Consider the following 22,289-nt stretch of genomic DNA (forward strand, 5'->3'; position numbering starts at 1 on the left):
ATTATAAAATACTTTTGTCAAGAATTTTTATTCAAAAATTAAGAAGAGAAGCAGATATTAAAACTAGTTCACATGGTTATTTGGGATATAAGCAGAGTTGTGCAGCAGAAGTGCTCTGGGCCCATAATTTGGGTTATAGAATTTCTGTTTTCTAATGAAAAATCACTAACTTGCATTATTGTTAACAAGAATCTTGTGCATTACCATCAGTTTTCTACATTATAACCTCTTGCTCTACAGTTTGTAAATAACTTGTCAATAGCAAGCTAATAAACGGGGTGACTCCAATGGATTGAGATAATCTCCAGAGTTGCTGCTACATAATGCCCAGGACTCCATTGAAAGGACAACTAAGAATTTATTTTGCCCAAAAATTTGATCATTTTTTTCACTGTCCTTACCTATTTTCCAAACCTAGTCCTTTTGCTTCACCTTTCAGTTTACGGAGAACCCTGTATCTGACTGACTTGTTAATTCTGGGAATGTCTTGCAGATTAATTTGCTTGCCAGAGGTGGTTCCTCTAATTGATGTCTAAGAACCCTAATTAGTTAAGAAAACTTTTTTTAAAATATTTTCATTGCTACTAATTATTATTATTATTATTGCTAATATCTCTATTATAAATAATTCACAAGGGCATCTTTCTGACAAAAGACAAAGTGCTGGCTACTAGTAGAAAAAGGACATTTGACTCTGTCAGTGAAAGTGGTAAAGGGATTTGAGAAAATAAGGCAAAGCACTGGAATTATGTGTTAAAACTTTAAATATTATAGACACATTTACTTAATTTCTAATACTGTTGTTGCTTATAATTAAATAAGATGTTTTCCATGAACCACACATTACAGCAAATATATTGTTTATACAGATTAAATTTTCATCAAAAGGGACGCCTGGGTGGCTCAGTTGGTTAAGCAGCTGCCTTTGGCTCAGGTCATGATCCCAGCGTCCTGGGATCGAGTCCCGCATCGGGCTCCTTGCTCGGCCGGGAGCCTGCTTCTCCCTCTGCCTCTGCCTGCCATTCTGCCTGCCTGTGCTTGCACTCTCGCCCACTCTCTCTGATAAAGAAATAAAATCTTAAAATAAATAAATAAATTTTCATAAAAAAATTGTAAGTGTATTTTATTGTAGGATCCTGATAAGCATTTTGCAGATGAGAAAAGTGAAATTTAGAAAAGTATGTCTCTTCAAATCCCTCATACAATATCTGGCCTAGATAGAAGGATATACTATCACAATTGAGAAAGATAATTGAGATTACTTAAAATGATAAACTTTAGTATATAGGGTTTTTTTAAAAAGTTTGCCACAGATTCAGATTCTTTTAAAATATATATCTATTTTGTGTAAAGAGAATGCACTGAGAAGTAAAAAGTAAGTGATATATTAGTGCTACCAACTAATGGCTATAATATCATCACCTTATTTATGAACAATGAAACAGTGTGCAATATTTAAATAAATTGAAATAAATTCCTATTTATTTTATATATTTATAAATTTAAATAAATTCCTATTTATTTATTATTAAAGAAATTCCTTTAACAAAGAGTATGTTTTGAAGGTTGCTAGCAGGAAAGTGTTGTACTACATGGAAGTAATAAGAAAATGTGATCTAAATTTCTGCTTTCAAGGGTGCCTGGGTGGCTCAGTGGGTTAAAATTCTGCTTTCAAGAAGCTATAACAGTAAGTACTGAGCATTAGCTATTCTATGCTATGGATGAATAACTGAAATCTACATTTGAAACTAATGGTACACTATATGTTAACTAATTGAATTTTAAAAAGTTAATTAAAAAAACCCATTATTTTATAAAACAATATTCCCAACAGGCTCTTTTGCTTTAAAATACTCACGTTGTAATAAGAGTCATTGCTTTTTGTCTAGCCAATTCTTACATCACTGTTTATCCCTTCCCTGCTTTATCCCTTCCCAGTATCAATAAAGGCTCACTTGGGTTACCTAGAAGCCATGAGAAAGCTTGTAATAGATCTGGCTGGTTTTCACCAGCAATTTGACCACCATGTGCACAGGGAAGTCTATTGATAAATGCTTTATTGCAATAAGTTGCAAATACATGGATGATTTTGAATTCTCTTTCTTGAGGTCTTGTTTTATGATAATAAATTGAGGGTGGCTTATTGGAATGGATGTTATTAACATATCTTCATAGTTATAAGTACATGCAATTATAATATAGATGAATGAATGTGGCATTACTGACAACTGTCCTCATTTTGAAATCAAATTACAGTGTACTAAGATGAGGAAGCAAAGCAGATTTGGGATTATGAGTGAAATAATTTAAAAAAGTCTTAGGGGTATGATCAGACTATTGGGTAATTCAGTAGAAAAATGTCTACTGATTGAGATTCTGTGTTCCCTGATTTCAGAGAGAAGTTAAGATAAATAAGTAACACAAGGAGACTAGGAAGGCAAACATAAGTGATAATTTTGTGCCAGGGTGTGTATACACCTGTTTATCTTCTTGCTTTACCACTAAGGTTCCTCTTAGAGGAGAGCTTAAATATGTGCTGGAGCTAATCTCTGTGGATTACACAAGAAACCACATCCTACAGCTCTCCCTGAAACACCCCTTAGGATTTCAATGTAATTTGGTCTTGGCATTTTTAGAAATAACAAAATACTTTGCAAACTCTTTATTACCACCACAAGTGAGTCAGCTGACTCCACATTTTAACACAGTGACAGTCACAGAGGAATGGAGGAATGAGTAGAGTTATCAATATATGTGCTTTTAAGAAGTATGACAGGGTAGCAGCTATTTCCAGGAACCAAAACATGGGTCAGCAGCTGTGCAGGAAAAGTGATGGAATAAATGACTCATTTCAGAGGAATTCTATAACATATTAGTTCTATAATGTATCTTCAGCACCCAATTACCCGCTTTGATCTAAAGATAAGGATTTACAGTTAAGGTCCCATTTATGATTTGACTGGTAGGGTCTGAATAATTTTTCTACTGTTTTGACTATTACTTGAAACCTATAGTAGTACTTGGGATATGTGTTGTGTATTCTGTGAACATGTGCTATTTTTAGATTAGATAATTTCTGTCACGAACCCCTGTTAATTTGTTTGTTTTTGTTTATTTGATAGTGGTTTCAATAAATGGATATATCTGAAAAATTGCAAAGCCACTATTAAAATAAGTTATCATTATATATAGCAAGGAATTGCACATTCCTCCTTTGAATCCAACAGAGCTTCACCATATCCTTAACAATTTGGGAAAAACATGCTATTATTTTTCTTTATAAAATTTCTCCTGTTAGGCTGTGATGGTTGTCATCAGCAGTAACTCCTCTGAAGGCTTTGTCAAAAGAGTTGAAAAAATTGGAAATGAAGCTGTTTGCTGAATATGAAGGAAAGAGCATTGAAGTACAATTCACATTCTTACTTCTCCTTCTATGCTTTCAGATATTTGACATTTAAAAATTTTGCTTCTAGAATAGATGCCCTATATAATTCTTACTTTAAGGAGCAAGTTGCTTTTATAATTTTTTTATTATTCTACCATTCAAGTATTTCCATTTAAATTAAATTCAATACCATTTAAAAAAAATCAAAAGTGCAGCCAGTATTCAATTCCTGGGCTAAATAATTTTAGAAAGCTTGTGTTATTGAACCTACAGGGTTTTTCTGTAGTTTTCACTCTTTCTTTCTGTGATTTTTCCCATTAGTCACGTAAGGGACTGCAATATAGCAGACATTGAGGATAAAGAAGGACTGAATAGAACAATCCTTGGCCTCATGAAATTGAGAATCTAGCAAGGGAGTCAAACAATTCAATCATTCAGAGACAATTTATTGAGTGCCTGGCCTAAGATGAGCACAACAAAACCCCAGCACAGAGGAATCATTTTAATGGGAGAGATAGATAATAGGTAAGCCAACTTTAAAAAAAAAATCGTACTGGTTTTTCTTTAATAGTGATGCATATTTGAACTAAATAAGCACATTTTAAAAAGAGCAGTGATTGAGAAGAGGTTTTTTAACAGAGTGGTCTGAAAGGGCCTCCCTGAAAAAGTCTGTTTGGAACAGATTTCTGAATAATATCAGCTAGGAAGCTGTGTAAAAATCTCAAGGATGGGTGATTTTTCCAGTCAAAAAACTGTAAAGGCTCCAAAGTCACAATAGAGCTATAAGTTTCTCTAATAAAGTAACTTCTGACAAAGAATGAGAAGAAATAACTAACCCAGGTTTGAAAGAAAAGGGACAGACTTTCTATGGAATTCATATTTAATTAAAGCTCTAAAGGACAAAAATACAATAGAGCAAAATTCTGGTCACGCTGATATACCTAATGAAAGTTCATAAACAAGGTGTGGGTAGCAAAGAGTGTGTGGGAATGTTGGTAAGAACAGTGGGGAAGAGTCATCCCTGAACATGTTCTGAAATGAAGCAATTCTTGTGTTGTTTTAAAGGGTAAATTGGAGTTTGCCTAAGTGATTAGAGAAGGATGCCTCAGCTTATGGAAGTTCAAAGCCACAAAGATGTGATAAACTACTGCAGATATTTCTTGTTGCTTCTAGTAATGGTGATCTTAAAACTCCTACTTTAAGACAACTAAAAATCCAGACAAAATAGCTTTTAAAGTTAAAAATATCAGAATGATTATAAAAATAAGTGAGGGATTACTGGGCCAAAATAGGAAATACAATGAGAGCCTAGAGATATATGCCCTGAAGCCATTTTAATTATGAGAGCATTTGAAACTGCTAAAACACACTGAGCTTTGTTGTTAATAGACTCTTGATACTAGAGAAACAAAATTCAAAATCCAGCAGCAATCAAATTTGAGGACTTTGTTATAACCCAAATTTAAGTTCAGATCCCCAAAGCACAAGGAGAAGCAGAAATAAGACTATAGCCTACCTTGCCTTCTGTGTAAACTGAGAAAGTCAATCACTGAATTTGGAGTATGATTGTCTTATAGAGTCTCAGATATAAGAGAAAATCCTGCCAAGGAGGACCATACCATTATGATAGCTCTTAATTATCCCTACTCAATAAGAGTTTCAAATATAATGTCTGGAACATAGCAAAATGTAACAAAGCACACAAAGAAAAACCATTAACAAGACTTGATAGACAAAATGGGATTAAGTATGATGTTAAAATGGTCGATAAAGATTGTAAAATGGCTTGATTACTCTGCTCAAAGAAATGAGAGGGGAAGCAAATTGAACAAAAAACTGAAACTAAAAATGATATTGAGAAAGGTTTTATAAGTGAACAAAATGGATACTCTAGAACTTTAAAGATATGACAGCTAATTTAAGATACCACAGGGGTGTCTGGGTGGCTCACTTAATTAAACCTCCAATTCTATTTCCTTTTTTTTTTAACACCTTAATTTTATTTTATTTCTTTCATTTTGGCTCAGGTCATGATGTCAGGGTTGTGAAATAGAGCCCAGAGTTGGGCTCTGTGCTGAGCCTGGAGCCTGCTTAAGATTCTTTTCCCTTCTTTTTCTATCCCTCCCTGCGCTCTAACTTGCTCACTCTCTCTTGCTTGCAAATAAATAGATAGATAGATAGATAATAGACAAAGCAAAATAAAAGCAGATTATGAAAATAAATATAAAGATTTTGAAATGAAAACAAGTTCAAAATAAAATAGAGAAGACCTACACAGCTAAAAGTTCATTCAGAAAATCTACTATTAGAGAAGTCAGTATGACACAATGTTAAGATATCAAAAGATTTGAGCATGTACTTTACAGAAAGGGTAATCCAAATGGCCACTCATATATAAAAGCTGTTTATCTTTATTATGAATCTGGAATTAAATTAAATTAAATTAAAAATAAATTAAAACCTAAAATGACATAATCTTACACACTTACCATAATGGGCAACAGTAAAATTGTCTTGCAAGAATGTGAAAGAATAATAAAACATATGAGGTAAGTTGGACAATATTTAGAAAACTTAAAAATAAAAATAAAAATTTGGTCCATTCCTAGAAATACAACATGGAACTAAATGAATATTTTCACCAGGATATGCAAACAGATGATTATAGCTATTTCATTCATAAAGGCAGATCAGTAGTGGTCTATTTGCACAATGTTACTTTAAATAAGAGAGACTATTAACAAACTGGGAGGAGGGGCTAGGTTGTTATCATAAACAGATCTTCTATGGTGCTGATTATGCTCTATTTCTCAAAATCTTTAAGTTAAAAAATTTTCAAATTTATATCTAGATAGATGATAGATAGACAGATATCCCAGAAGCTGCAATGCTAGGCTAAGACCAGGCTTTAAAGGGCTTTTCTATACTCTACTAAATACTTGAAACCATTCATTATATCATAGCTCAGTGTTCAAATCTCCATTTGTTTCCTCAGTTTCCTAATATTTATCTTAAGGTGACCTGATCCAGACTTTTGATCACCTTTGTCTAAATATTTCTATTTTAACAAAGTCCTTTTGAACACTGAGAGACTAAAACTTAGAAAAATACTCTGATTGTTATCTCACTAGAGTGGAAAATATAGAGTTACCCATTAACTAATGATAGCCATGTCTATATTAGATCCATGACATTTTTAATTCCTGGGATCTTTTGTTTAAATGAATTTTTTAAGCTTCCTTTAAATGAAGCTTTAAGCCATCACCACATGAATAAAATTAAAGAACTAAATGAAAACAGGCCAAGTATTTACAGAGTAATAGAATGTGCAGTGGAAAGAGTACAATTCTGAAATCAGAAAGCCTAAATTAGTATGATGCATCTTTCCTAGCCATGTAATCATAAACCAGTTATCTAAATGTGTTAGCCTCAGTTTTTTCACCCATGAAATGGTGATGATAATACTTATTATGCAGAGTTGTTGTGTGGATGTGATTGAAGCATAGAGCATGAGAGTCTCATATTCCATGCTAAAATGATAGCTATTTTTATGCTTATAATAATTCTAATAATAGTAATTAAATTCTTCAAAATGGTAATATTTATTTATATTGAGGCATTGTATTGACTATTCATAGACACATTTACCAAAATAAATTTCATTTTACTTTACCCCCTCTGAGGATATATATTCTCTAATTCAATATGAATCTCATTATGAATAATAATTATCATAATAAATATGCTAATTTTTCTTCTATTTATTTTTAGGGAGGTATCCTTTACTGTTGAACATAAAGAAACTTAAGCAAGTCTGTCTTATTCAAAATTTGCATGCTGCTTTCTTATGAAACTAGATGATAGAGTTGTATGAAATAAATTCATGCAGTTAAGACATTTATGTTTGGAAAACTGGGTGGTCAGTTTAGTATTTCAAAAGAAGATTTTAAATTTAAACCTTAAAACTGAGCTCTTTCAGCCTTATTTATAGACCATCCTTCATGCTTCATAAGTACTCCTTCATTGTAAACTAAGTAATAGTTTTTGTCACACGAAATGGATTTTATATTCTACTATTTCAGAGTTAGTTGTAGTTTCTACTTCCTTACTTCCTTTTTTGAAAAATAGTTAATTCTACAAAAAGTTTTTTCCAGCTTTATTGAAAAAAAATCGACATATTATAATTTGTAAATTTAAGAAATGATTTCTTATAACATTGCAAACTTTTAACATTGTGTAAATTTTGTACAATTTGATAAATTGGTATACATCTTTATTGCAATATAATCTACATAAAAATATTAATACATCTACTATCTCGTATAGTTGCCACTGTTTTTTATGCATGTATCGTAAGGAATTTTAAGATCTACTCTCAGCAACTTTTATGTATATAGTATAGTAGAGATAAACTTCAGAGGTCTTGTGGGTTTTGTTCCAGACTGCCTCAATAAAGTGATTATCTCAATAAACTAAGTCAAATTATTATTTTTTTTGTTTCCCAGTGCATATAAAAAATTATGTTTCCCAGTGCATATAAAAAATAAACACTATACTGTACTGTTCAAAAGCATTATGTTTTTAAAGAAAAACAATGTATATACCTTAAGTAAACTAGTTCTGAGTTTTCAGTGGGTCATAATTACTGATCACAGATCACCATAACAAATACAATAATAATGAAAAAACTTGAAATATTGCAATAATTACCAACATGTGACAGAGAGACACAAACTGAACAAATGTTGTTAGAAAAATGGTAGCAGCAGACCTCTTTTATACAAGATTGCTGTAAACTTTCAACTTGTAAGAATGTGATATATGCAAAGTTTAATAAAGGGAAGCACAATAAAAAAAGTATGTATATTTTATTAACTATGATCATCATGCTGTACATTAGATCCCCAGAACTTTTTCATATTATAGTTGCAAGTTTGCACCCTTTGACCACCTTACTCCACCCCAGGTTCACCCCTGTCAACTCAACTCTAAGTTTCCATTAGTTTGCCTTTTCCTCAGATTCTGTATGTAAAAGATATCATGAATAATCTCCATACTGTTTTCCATACAAATTATATGCCTATCACAGTGCATAAGTTCCCCATTTTCCCCACTATTTACCAAAATTTGTTAGTTTCAATTTTTTGGTAGTATATATTCTAATAGGTAGTAATATCTTGCTGTGTTTTTCAGAGGTAAACAACAACAACAACATAATGACTTTGCCCTGAGTTTTTTACGTTGAGCACTTTTTAATGCTCCTGTTGGGCATTTATATAACTTTTTTGAAAATAAAGTCTATTGAGATCCTTTTGCTATTTTTTAATTATATATATTTTTTTCTATTTGTATCTGTTGGTTATTAATCACTTTTCAGATATAAGATTTGTAAGTATTTTCTTACATTCTGTGGATTGTGTTGTCATTCTCTCTCTCTCTCTCTTTTTTTTTTTGGCAATGCAGAAACTTTAGTTTGCTTTTTTTGCTTGTGTTTTTGATCTGGTATCCAAAAAACTATTGGCAAGACCAATGACAAGGAGAATTTTTCCTATGTTTTCCTTTAGGAAATTAGTTTCATGCATCACCTTTAAGTCTTTAATCTATTTCAAGTTAAGACTTATGAGTGATATAAGGTTCCAGTTTCATACTGTTTATGTGACACACTTGTCTTTTTTCTGATCTTTAAGGGGAAAACTTTCAAACTTTTTTGATTGAATATGAGATTAGCTCTGGGCTTGCAATATGTGTTTTTTCTTTAATGGATTTTTAAAATTATTTTTAAAAATTTTTTATAAACATATAATGTGTTTTAATCCTAGGGGTAAAGGTCTGTGAATCACTAGGTTTACACATTTCACTGCAATCGCCATCACTCACCATAGCACCTGCCCTCCCCAATGTCCATACCCCCACCATCCTCTCCCAACACACCTCACCCCAGCAACCCTCAGTCTGTTTTGTGAGATTCATTCTTTTATGGTTTGTCTCCCTCCCAATCCCATCTTCTTTTATTTTTCTTTTCGTATGACCGAAACCGCCTATGTTGCATCTCCACTTCATCATATCAGGGAGATCATATGATAGTTGTCTTTCTCAGATTGATTTATTTCGCCAAGCATAATACCTTCTAGTTCCATCCATGTCATCACAAATAGCAGGATTTCATTTCTTATGATGGCTGCATAGTATTCCATTGTACATATATACCACATCTTATTTATTGATTCATCTGTTGAAGGACATTTAGGTTCTTTCCATAGTTTAACTATTGTGGACATTGCTGCTATAAACATTTGGGTGCATGTGCCCCTCAGAATGCCACGTTTGTATCTGTAGGGTATATACCCAGTACTACAAGCACTGGGTCATAGGGTAGTTCTATTTTCAGCTTTTTGAGGCCCCTCCACGCTGTTTTCCAGAGTGGTTGCACCAGCTTGCATTCCCACGTACAGTGTAGGAGGGTTGCCCTTTCTCCACATCCTCGCCAGCATCTGTCATTGACTGACTTGTTCATTTTAGCCATTCTGAAAGGTGTGTGGTGGTATCTCATTCTGGTTTTGATTTGTATTTCCCTGATGCCGAGTGATGTGGAGCATTTTTTCATGTGTCTGTTGGCCATTTGGATGTATTCTTTGCAGAAATGTCTGTTCATGTCCTCTGCCCATTTCTTCATTGGATTATTTGTTCTTAGGGTGTTGAGTTTGATAAACTCTTTATAGATTTTGGATACTGGCCCTTTATCTGGTATGTCATTTGCAAATATCATCTCCCAGATAACTTCTGACAGTCATCTTTTGGCTTTGTTAACTCTTTCCTTTGCTGTGCAAAAACTTTTTGATCTGATGAAGTCCCAATAGTTCATTCTTGCCCTTGCTTCTCTTGCCTTTGGCGATGTTGCTAGAAAGAAGTTGCTGCTGCTGAGGTTAAAGAGGTTGCTCCCTGTTCTCTCCTCAGGGCTTTTGGTGGATATCTTTCTCACATTATGCTTCTTCATCCATTTCCAGTCTATTTTCATGTATGGTGTAAGGAAATAGTCCAATTTCATTTTTCTGCATGTGGCTGTACAATTTTCCCGACCCCAAGGCCAGCGGCTCCTTCTTTTCTCCGGGGGCGGCTTTTCTCCGGGGGCGGCGTGCTGTACCTTCCCCACACTTGCTTCTGGGGACCGCTGTGACAGACGTGTGCAACCACGCTTCTATCTCAGGCAGAGGGGATGCTAGGGCAAAGAGCGTTTTGCTCCATGCGGGTATCTTCCACCGTGCTGCGGAGACTAGCTCAGGAAAGCAGCAGCATCCTCAAACCCAACTCTGATTTCCCATAGTTGTGCTTTCTCAGGGGAGATGCACAAGCAAAGAGGCTTTCGCTGTATGCGGGTTTCTCCCGCCGCGAGACTGGGCTCAGGCAAGCAGCAGCAGTCCTCAGAACATATCTGAGAGAATGCTCTGCTTTCGCAGAGGCTTTGGCTTGGAGCGAACAGCACTTCGCCGCTGCTTCCTCTGCAAGGCTTCAGTCGCTTCAGGGAAGAAGAGGTGCGGGAGAGCTGGTGCCTCTTGGGCCTTACATTCCCAGCCTCCATGTTTGCGTCCTGGGTTCAACCTGCCAGGCCGAACTAAGCAGACGCAGCCACAACCGTGCAGTAGCGTGCACAGCCTAGGATGGCACTCTATGCACACTACCATCTCCTGGTGTAGGCATCGCTTGGCCTTTTACTCTGGCGCTCAGGAGGACTCGCTGACTAGGCCAGTGCTTTCCCCACAGGAAAGGAGAGTGACAGGATCCCTGAACACCGCCGGTGCACTGAATAGGGAGCTTTGGAGGAATGTCCCCACTCCTTCCCCTTAAACCCAGTACCTCCTCCAAGCTTCCACATCCTAGAGGAAGACAGCATGTGATGGCCAGTTCTATCTGGGAGTTGTTTCTCGAGTTCAGGGTAGGCGCAAGGTGGCAATCCCATGTCCCACCACGTACAGGTGGCCAAGGAGCTGCAGTCTCCTTGGGCCCAAAGGCTCAGGACAGGCATGCTTTCTGCCCAGAATCCTTCCTCAGAGTGGAGCCCTTTCGCCTGCCCTAATCTTCCCCTCGTGTCTCCTTAGAGCCAGGCTTCCGTCGCTCTGCAGTGACAGACGTGTCCCTTTCCTTCAGGCTCTTTCCACAGGCGCCACCACGCTTCTCTCTCAGGCAGAGGGGATGCCCATGCAAAGAGTATTTCGCTCCATGCGGGTTTATTACACCGTGCTGTAGAGACTAGCTCCGGCAAGCAGCAGGCAGCATCCCACAGACCCGACTCTGGTTTCCCAAAGAATGCAGTGCTTTCCCAGAGGGGATGCCCCGGCAAAGAGGCTTTCGCTCTATGCGGGTTTCTCCAATCGTGCTGCGAATACTAGGCTTAGGCAAGCAGAAACAGCAGCCCACAGAACCGACTCTGATTTCCCAGCGACTGCTCCGCTTTCGCAGAGGTTTTCAGCTTAGCGCGAAACGCACTTCGCTGTTGCTTCCTCAGCAGGCTTTGGTCGTTCCCTCTGTGGTGGCAGGGAAGAAGAGCCTCGGGAGAGCTGATGTCTCTTGGGCCTTGCTTTCCCTGGCTTCAAGTTCGCGCCCGCGGTACACCTTGCTAAGACGAACTAAGCAGACACATTCACAACCCTGCAGCAGCGTGCGTGGCCTAGCATGGCACTCTATGCCTATTACCATCTCCTGGCTTAGGTAAGGCTTTGCCTTTTGCTCCGGCGCTCAGGCAGACTGGGGGTCTAGGCCAGTGCCTTCACCACAGGAGAGAGGAGGCGACAGAATCCCTGCACACGCCCCGTGTACTGGGATGGGGAACTGTGGGGCAGTGTCTCCACTCCTTCCCCCAGCACACCCCCTGCCACCCACAACGCTACCACATCTAGGTGGAAGATGGCATCTGACTGCCCGTTTCTCCATTGGGTTGTTTCTGCGAGTTCCGGGTATGGCACCTGGGAGCAAGCCCGTCAGGCCTTGGGACAGGTGGCCAAGGAGATGCTGTCCCTTTGGGACCAGAGGCACATGACAGGCCTGCCTTCTGACCAGACTCCTTCCTCAGCATGGAGCACGCGCCCCCGACCTAGTCGTCCCCTCACGTCTTCTTAGCAACCAGGCTTCCATCGCTGCGCACAGGGAGCGGGTGACACTCGTCTGGCCACTGGCCTGCCATTGGTGCCACGGCAGGCTATCCTGCTTCCCAAGCGTTTCCCGACCACAAGGCCAAGGGCTCCTTCTCTTCCCCGGGGGCGGCGTGCTGCGCCTTCCACACACTTGCTCCTGGGGAGCGCGGTGACAGACGAGTGCGACCATGCTTCTCTCTCAGGCAGAGGGGATGCTAGGGCAAAGAGTATTTCGCTCAATGCGGGTATCTTCTACCTTGCTGCGGAGACTAGCTCAGGCAAGCAGCAGCAGCATCCACAAACCCAACTCTGATTTTCCACGAATGCTGTGCTTTCCCAGGGGAGATGCCCAGGCAAAGAGGCTCTCGCTGTATGCGGGTTTCTCCCACCGCGAGACTGGGCTCAGGCAAGCAGCAGAAGCCCTCAGAACATTTCTCAGCGAATTCTGTGCTTTCGCAGAGGCTTTGGCTTGGAGCGAACAGCACTTCGCCGCTGCTTCCTAGCAAGGCTTCAGTTGCGTCAGGGAAGAAGAGCTGCGGGAGAGCTTGTGCCTCTTGGGCCCTGCTTTCTCGGGTTCCATGTTTGCGTCCTGGGTTCACCCTGCCAGGCCGAACTAAGCAGACACAGCCACAACCGTGCAGTAGAGTGCGTAGCCTAGGATGGCACTCTATCCACATTACCATCTTCCGGTGTAGGCATCGCTTGGCCTTTTACTCTGGCGCTCAGGCGGACGCGCTGACTAGGCCAGTGCTTTCCCCACAGGAAAGGAGAGGTGACAGGATCCCTGCACACCTTTCGTGCACTAAAGAGGGAGCTTTGGGGGACTGTCCCCACTCCTTCCCCTTAAACCCAGTACCTCCTCCAAGCTTCCACATCCTAGAGGAAGACAGCATCTGATGGCCAGTTCTATCTGGGAGTTGTTTCTCAAATTCAGGGTAGGCGCAAGGTGGCAATCCCATGTCCCACCACGTACAGGTGGCCAAGGAGCTGCAGTCTCATTGGGCCCAAAGGCTCAGGACAGGCATGCTTTCTGCCCAGAATCCTTCCTCAGAGTGGAGCCCTTTCGCCTGCCCTAATCTTCCCCTCGTGTCTCCTTAGCAGCCAGGCTTCCGTCGCTCTGCAGTGACAGACGTGTCCCTTTCCTTCAGGCTCTTTCCTCAGGCTCCACCGCGCTTCTCTCTCAGGCAGAGGGGATGCCCAGGCAAAGAGGATTTCGCTTCATGCGGGTTTATTACACCGTGCTGTGGAGACTAGCTCCGGCAAGCAGCAGGCAGCATCCCACAGACCCGACTCTGATTTCGCAAAGAATGCAGTGCTTTCCCAGAGGGGATGCCCCGGCAAAGAGGCTTTCGCTCTATGCGGGTTTCGCCCATCATGCTGCGAATACTAGGCTAAGGCAAGCAGCAAAAGCAGCCCACAGAACCGACTCTGATTTCCCAGCGACTGCTACGCTTTCGCAGAGGTTTTCAGCTTGACAGGAACCGCAATTCGCTGCTGCTTCCTCAGCAAGGCTTTGGTCGTTCGCTCTGTCGCGGCAGGGAAGAAGAGCCGCCGGAGAGCTGTTGTCTCTTGGGCCTTGCTTTCCCTGGCCTCAAGTTCGCGCCCGGGGTTCACCTTGCTAAGCCGAACTAAGCAGACACAGTCACAACCCTGCAGCAGCGTGCGTGGCCTAGCATGGCACTCTATGCCTATTATCATCTCCTGGCGTAGGTAAGGCTGTGCCTTTTGCTCCGGCGCTCAGGCAGACTGGGGGTCTAGGCCTGTGCCATCACCACAGGAGAGAGGAGGCGACAGGATCCCTGCACAGGGCCCGGGCACTGGGATGGGGATCTGTGGGGGACGTTCTCCAATCCTTCCCCAGCACACCCCCTGCCATCCACAACGCTGCCACATCTTGGTGGAAGACGGCATCTGACTGTCCATTTCTCCAAGCCGTTGTTTCTGCGAGTTCCGGGTTTGGCACCTGGGGCAAAGGCCGTTATGCCCTTGGGACAAGTGGCCAAGGAGATGCTCTACCCTTGGGACCAGAGGCACAGGACAGGCCTGCCATCTGCCCAGACTCCTTCCTCAACATGGAGCACGTGCCCCTGCCCTAGTCGTCCCCTCATGTATCCTTAGCAGCCAGGCTTCCTTCTCTCCGCACAGGGAGCGGGTGACACTCGTCTGGCCACTGGATTGCTGTTGGTGCCACGGCAGGCTATCCTGCTTCCCAAGCGTTTCCCGACCCCAAGGCCAAGGGCTCCTTCTCTTTCTTGGGGGCGGCGTGCTGCGCCTTCCCCACACTTTCTCCTGGGGAGCGCGGTGACAGACGAATGCGACCATGCTTCTCTCTCAGGCAGAGGGGATGCTAGGGCAGCGAGTATTTCTCTCCATGCGGATATCATCCACCGTGCTGCGGAGACTAGCTCAGGCAAGCAGCAGCAGCATCCACACACCCAACTCTGATTTCCCAACGAATGCTGTGCTTTCCCAGGGGAGATGCCCAGGCAAAGAGGCTTTCGCTGTATGCGGGTTTCTCCCACCGCGAGACTCGGCTCAGGCAAGCAGCAGAAGCCCACCGAACATTTGTCAGCGAATGCTGTGCTTTCGCAGAGGCTTTGGCTTGGAGCGAACAGCACTTCGCCGCTGCTTCCTCAGCAAGGCTTCAGTCGCGTCAGGGAAGAAGAGCTGCGGGAGAGCTGGTGCCTCTTGGGCCTTGCTTTCCCGGGCTCCATGTTTGCGTCCTGGGTTCACCCTGCCAGGCCGAACTAAGCAGACACAGCCTCGACCCTGCAGTAGCGTGCGTGGCCTAGGATGGCACTCTGCTCACAATGCCATCTGTCGGCGTAGGCAAGGCCTGCCCTTTCGCTCTGGCGTTCAGGTGGACAGGGGACTAGGACAGTGCCTTCTCCATCCTTGAGGAGACGTGAGAGGATCACTGCACACCGCCCGTGCCCTGGGATGGGGAGTAATGGATAAGTGTCCCTGTTTTCCCGGGACACACCCTGCCTCCGCCAATGCTGCCACATCCTGGAGGGAGACGGCATCTGATTGCCCGTTCCTCCAGGAGTTGTTTCTGCGAGTTCAGGGCCGGGAGCTTGGTGGCAACCCCACGTCTGCCCTCTGGACAGGTGGCCAAGGAGATGCTGTCCCTTTGGGATCAGAGGCACAGGAAAGGCCTTCCTTCTGCCCAGACTCCTTCCTCAGATTGGAGCACGCTCCCCTGCCCAATCGTCCCCTCGTGTCTCCTTAGCAGCCAGGCTTCGTCTCTCTGCACAGAGAGCGGGTTACACTTGTCTTGCCACCGGCCCGCTGTTCCTGCCAGGGTCGGCTCTCCAGCTTCGCGACCGTTTCCCGACCACAAGGCCAAGGGCTCCTTCTCTTTGCCTCGGGCAGCGTGCTGCACTTTCCCCAGACAGGCTCCTGGGGAGCCCAGGGACAGACATATCCCTTTCCTTAAGGCTCTTTCCAAAGTCGCCACCGCGCTTCTCTCTCAGGCAGAGGGGATGACCAGGCAGGGAGGATTTCGCTACAGGAGGGTTTATTACACCATGCTGTAGTGTCTTGCTTAGGAAAGCAGCAGCAGCATCCCACAGACCCGACTCCAATTTCACAAAGATTGCTGTGCTTTCCCAGAGGGGATGCCCCGGCAAAGAGGCTTTCGCTCTATGAGGGTTTCTCCCGCCGTGCTGCGAATACTAGGCTAAGGCATGCAGCAACAGCAGCCCACAGAACCGACTCTGATTTCCCAGCGACTGCTATGCTTTCGTAGAGGTTTTCAGCTTGGCGTGAACCGCACTTCGCTGCTGCTTCCTCATCAAGGCTTTGGTCGTTCGCTCTGTCGCGGCAGGGAAGAAGAGCCGCGGGAGAGCTGGTGTCTCTTGGGCCTTGCTTTCCCTGGCTTCAAGTTCGCGCCCGGGGTTCACCTTGCTAAGCCGAACTAAGCAGACACAGTCACAACCTTGCAGCAGCGTGCGTGGCCTAGCATGGCCCTCTATGCCTATTACCATCTCCTGGCGTAGGTAAGGCTTTGCCTTTTGCTCCGGCGCTCAGGCAGACCGGGGGTCTAGGCCAGTGCCTTCACCACAAAAAAGAGGCGACAGAATCCCTGCACACGGCACGTGCACTGGGATGGGGAACTGTGGGGCAGTGTCTCCACTCCTTCCCCGGCACACCCCCTGCCATCCACAATGCTGCCACATCTTGGTGGAAGACGGCATCTGTCTATTTCTGCATGGGGTTGTTTCTGCGAGTTCCGGGTTTGGCACCTGGGGCAAAGGCCGTTATGCCCTTGGGACAAGTGGCCAAGGAGATGCTCTACCCTTGGGACCAGAGGCACAGCACAGGCCTGCCTTCTGCCCAGACTCCTTCCTCAGAGTGGAAGCACTCGCTCCTGCACTAGTCGTCCCCTCATGCCTCCTCAGCAGCCAGGCTTCCATCACTCCGCACAGGGAGCAGATGATACTCGTCTGGCCACTGGCCTGCTGTTGGTGCCACGGCAGGCTATCCTGCTTCCCAAGCGTTTCCCGACCCCAAGGCCATGGGCTCCTTCTCTTCCCCGGGGGCGGCGTGCTGCGCCTTCCCCACACTTTCTCCTGGGGAGCGCTGTGACAGACGTGTGCAACCACGCTTCTCTCTCAGGCAGAGGGGATGCTAGGGCAAAGAGTATTTCGCTCCATGCGGGTGTCTTCCACCGTGCTGCGGAGACTAGCTCAGGCAAGCAGCAGCAGCATCCCCCAACCCAACTCTGATTTCCCAAGGAATGCTGTGCTTTCCCAGGGGAGATGCCCAGGCAAAGAGGCTTTCGCTGTATGCGGGTTTCTCCCACCGCGAGACTGGGCTCAGGCAAGCAGCAGCAGCCCTCAGAACATTTCTCAGCGAATTCTGTGCTTTCGCAGAGGCTTTGGCTTGGAGCGAACAGCACTTCGCCGCTGCTTCCTCAGCAAGGCTTCAGTCGCTTCAGGGAAGAAGAGGTGCGGGACAGCTGGTGCCTCTTGGGCCTTGCTTTCCCGGGCTCCATGTTTGCGTCCTGGGTTCACCCTGCCAGGCCGAACTAAGCAGACACAGCCACAACCGTGCAGTAGCGTGCGTAGCCTAGGATGGCACTCTATCCACATTACCATCTTCCGGTGTAGGCATCGCTTGGCCTTTTACTCTGGCGCTCAGGCGGACGCGCTGACTAGGCCAGTGCTTTCCCCACAGGAAAGGAGAGGTGACAGGATCCCTGCACACCTTTCGTGCACTAAAGAGGGAGCTTTGGGGGACTGTCCCCACTCCTTCCCCTTAAACCCAGTACCTCCTCCAAGCTTCCACATCCTAGAGGAAGACAGCATCTGATGGCCAGTTCTATCTGGGAGTTGTTTCTCAAGTTCAGGGTAGGCGCAAGGTGGCAATCCCATGTCCCACCACGTACAGGTGGCCAAGGAGCTGCAGTCTCATTGGGCCCAAAGGCTCAGGACAGGCATGCTTTCTGCCCAGAATCCTTCCTCAGAGTGGAGCCCTTTCGCCTGCCCTAATCTTCCCCTCGTGTCTCCTTAGCAGCCAGGCTTCCGTCGCTCTGCAGTGACAGACGTGTCCCTTTCCTTCAGGCTCTTTCCTCTGGCGCCATCGCGCTTCTCTCTCAGGCAGAGGGGATGCCCAGGCAAAGAGGATTTCGCTTCATGCGGGTTTATTACATCGTGCTGTGGAGACTAGCTCCGGCAAGCAGCAGGCAGCATCCCACAGACCCGACTCTGATTTCCCAAAGAATGCAGTGCTTTCCCAGAGGGGATGCCCCGGCAAAGAGGCTTTCGCTCTATGCGGGTTTCGCCCATCATGCTGCGAATACTAGGCTAAGGCAAGCAGCAAAAGCAGCCCACAGAACCGACTCTGATTTCCCAGCGACTGCTACGCTTTCGCAGAGGTTTTCAGCTTGACAGGAACCGCAATTCGCTGCTGCTTCCTCAGCAAGGCTTTGGTCGTTCGCTCTGTCGCGGCAGGGAAGAAGAGCCGCCGGAGAGCTGTTGTCTCTTGGGCCTTGCTTTCCCTGGCCTCAAGTTCGCGCCCGGGGTTCACCTTGCTAAGCCGAACTAAGCAGACACAGTCACAACCCTGCAGCAGCGTGCGTGGCCTAGCATTGCACTCTATGCCTATTACCATCTCCTGGCGTAGGTAAGGCTGTGCCTTTTGCTCCGGCGCTCAGGCAGACTGGGGGTCTAGGCCAGTGCCATCACCACAGGAGAGAGGAGGCGACAGGATCCCTGCACAGGGCCCGGGCACTGGGATGGGGATCTGTCGGGGATGTTCTCCACTCCTTCCCCAGCACACCCCCTGCCACCCACAACGCTGCCACATCTTGGTGGAAGACGGCATCTGAATGTCCATTTCTCCAAGCCGTTGTTTCTGCGAGTTCCGGGTTTGGCACCTGGGGCAAAGGCCGTTATGCCCTTGGGACAAGTGGCCAAGGAGATGCTCTATCCTTGGGACCAGAGGCACAGGACAGGCCTGCCTTCTGCCCAGACTCCTTCCTCAGAGTGGAAGCACTCGCTCCTGCACTAGTCGTCCCCTCATGCCTCCTCAGCAGCCAGGTTTCCATCACTCCGCACAGGGAGCAGATGATACTCGTCTGGCCACTGGCCTGCTGTTGGTGCCACGGCAGGCTATCATGCTTCCCAAGCGTTTCCCGACCCCAAGGCCAAGGGCTCCTTCTCTTCCCCGGGGGCGGCGTGCTGCGCCTCCCCACACTTTCTCCTGGGGAGCGCTGTGACAGACGTGTGCAACCACGCTTCTCTCTCAGGCAGAGGGGATGCTAGGGCAAAGAGTATTGCGCTCCATGCGGGTATCTTCCACCGTGCTGCGGAGACTAGCTCAGGCAAGCAGCAGCAGCATCCCCAAACCCAACTCTGATTTCCCAATGAAAGCTGTGCTTTCCCAGGGGAGATGACCAGGCAAAAAGTATTTCGCTGTATGCGGGTTTCTCCCACCGCGAGACTCGGCTCAGGCAAGCAGCCGAAGCCCACCGAACATTTGTCAGCGAATGCTGTGCTTTCGCAGAGGCTTTGGCTTGGAGCGAACAGCACTTCGCCGCTGCTTCCTCAGCAAGGCTTCAGTCGCGTCAGGGAAGAAGAGCTGCGGGAGAGCTGGTGCCTCTTGGGCCTTGCTTTCCCGGGCTCCATGTTTGCGTCCTGGGTTCACCCTGCCAGGCCGAACTAAGCAGACACAGCCTCGACCCTGCAGTAGCGTGCGTGGCCTAGGATGGCACTCTGCTCACAATGCCATCTGTCGGCGTAGGCAAGGCCTGCCCTTTCGCTCTGGCGTTCAGGTGGACAGGGGACTAGGACAGTGCCTTCTCCATCCTTGAGGAGACGTGAGAGGATCACTGCACACCGCCCGTGCCCTGGGATGGGGAGTAATGGGTAAGTGTCCCTGTTTTCCCGGGACACACCCTGCCTCCGCCAATGCTGCCACATCCTGGAGGGAGACGGCATCTGATTGCCCGTTCCTCCAGGAGTTGTTTCTGCGAGTTCAGGGCCGGGAGCTTGGTGGCAACCCCACGTCTGCCCTCTGGACAGGTGGCCAAGGAGATGCTGTCCCTTTGGGATCAGAGGCACAGGAAAGGCCTTCCTTCTGCCCAGACTCCTTCCTCAGATTGGAGCACGCTCCCCTGCCCAATCGTCCCCTCGTGTCTCCTTAGCAGCCAGGCTTCGTCTCTCTGCACAGAGAGCGGGTTACACTTGTCTTGCCACCGGCCCGCTGTTCCTGCCAGGGTCGGCTCTCCAGCTTCGCGACCGTTTCCCGACCACAAGGCCAAGGGCTCCTTCTCTTTGCCTGGGGCAGCGTGCTGCACTTTCCCCAGACAGGCTCCTGGGGAGCCCAGGGACAGACATATCCCTTTCCTTAAGGCTCTTTCCAAAGTCGCCACCGCGCTTCTCTCTCAGGCAGAGGGGATGACCAGGCAGGGAGGATTTCGCTACAGGAGGGTTTATTACACCATGCTGTAGTCTTGCTCCGGCAAGCAGCAGCAGTATCCCACAGACCCGACTATGATTTCCCAAAGAATGCTGTGCTTTCCCAGAGGGGATGCCCCGGCAAAGAGGCTTTCGCTCTATGCGGGTTTCGCCCATCATGCTGCGAATACTAGGCTAAGGCAAGCAGTAACAGCAGCCCACAGAACCGACTCTGATTTCCCAGCGACTGCTATGCTTTCGTAGAGGTTTTCAGCTTGGCGCGAACTGCACTTCGCCTCAGCTTCCTCAGCAAGGCTTTGGGTGTTCACTCTGTCGCGTCAGGGAAGAAGAGCTGCGGAAGAGCTGGTCCCTCTTGGGCGTTGCTTTCCCTGGCTCCATGTTGGCGCCCTGGGTTCACCCTGCCTGGCTGAACTAAGCAGACACAGCCACAACCCTGCAGCAGCGTGCGTGGCCTAGGATGGCACTCAATGCACACTTCCATCTCCCGGTGTAGGCAATGCTTGGCCTTTGGCACTGGCACTCAGGCGCCTCTCGGACAAGGCCAGTGTCTTCCCCACAGGAGAGGAGAGGAGACAGGATCCCTGAACACTGCTCGTTCACTGGAATTAAAACACATGATATGTTTATAAAAATTTTTAAAAATAATTTTAAAAATCCATTAAAGAAATAACACATATTGCAAGCCCAGAGCTAATTTCAAAGTCAATCAAAAAGTTTGAAAGTTTTCCCCTTAAAGATCAGAAAAAAGACAAGTGTTTCCACTTTCACTACTCTCATTTGACATAGTACTGGATGTCCTAGCCAGAGAAACAAGGAACACAAAGAAATAAGAGAATCCAAAAAAAAAAAAAAGGAAAAGTAAAATTTTCTTTTTTTGGATAACATGAACTTAAATGTTAAAAAATCCTAAAAACTTCACAAAAAAATTTGAATAAACAAATTTAGTAAAGCTGCCAAATACAAGATCAATATATAAAAGACAAGAATTTTGTTTTCTTTCATTTTTTTTTAATATGGAATGCTTCCCAGTTTTTCATGTCATCCTTGTTCAGTGATCACGCTAATCTTCTCTGCATCATTCCAATTTTAGTATGTGCTGCCAAAGTAAGCACAAGACAGGGGCATTTTAACACTCTAATGATGAACTATCTGAAAAAATAAAGAAAACCATCTAATTCACAATAGCATCAAAAATAATAAAATACTTAGGAATAGATTTAACTGAGAAGATGAAAGATCTGTACTCTATAAACTATGACATTGATAAAGAAATTGAAGGAGACACAAATGGAAAGATAGCTCATATTTATGAATGGTAAGAATTAACATTGTTAAAATGTCCATACTACCGAAAACCATCTGTAAATCCAATTCCTATCAAAAATCCAATGTTAGGGGCGCCTGGGTGGCTCAGTGGGTTAAGCTGCTGCCTTCGGCTCAGGTCATGATCCCAGGGTCCTGGGATCGAGCCCCGCATCAGGCTTTCTGCTCAGCAGGAAGCCTGCTTCCTCTTCCCTCTCTGCTTGTCTCTCTGCCTGCTTGTCATCTCTCTCTGTCAAATAAATAAATTAAAAATCTTTTAAAAAGTCCAATATTATTTTTTTTACAGAAGTAAGTAAAGAATCCTAAAATTTATATGAGACCATAAAAGACAACAAATAATCAAAGCAGTTCTGAGAAAGAATGAAGAAGAGAAATTACACTTCTTGATTTGAAACTATACTACAAAGCCCTCATGCTCAAAACAATAAAGTATACTGGCATAAAAACAGACCAATAAACAAGTAGAACAGAATTGAGAGTCCAGAAATAAATCCTTTCATACAGTCACCTAATATTTGACAGGGGCCCACA

General features: G+C 45.2%; 1 non-coding gene across 1 annotated transcript; it reads right to left on the reverse strand.

Moving 5' to 3' along the window:
• Positions 1-21,442: 21,442 nt before the first annotated feature.
• On the reverse strand, positions 21,443-21,545 carry LOC131815386 (U6 spliceosomal RNA). The gene has a single exon (XR_009347702.1). It is a non-coding gene; the product is annotated as a U6 spliceosomal RNA (small nuclear RNA).
• Positions 21,546-22,289: the final 744 nt, after the last annotated feature.

This window comes from Mustela lutreola, chromosome 14 (genome assembly GCF_030435805.1).
Source record: "Mustela lutreola isolate mMusLut2 chromosome 14, mMusLut2.pri, whole genome shotgun sequence".
In the NCBI taxonomy this organism is placed as follows: domain Eukaryota; kingdom Metazoa; phylum Chordata; class Mammalia; order Carnivora; family Mustelidae; genus Mustela; species Mustela lutreola.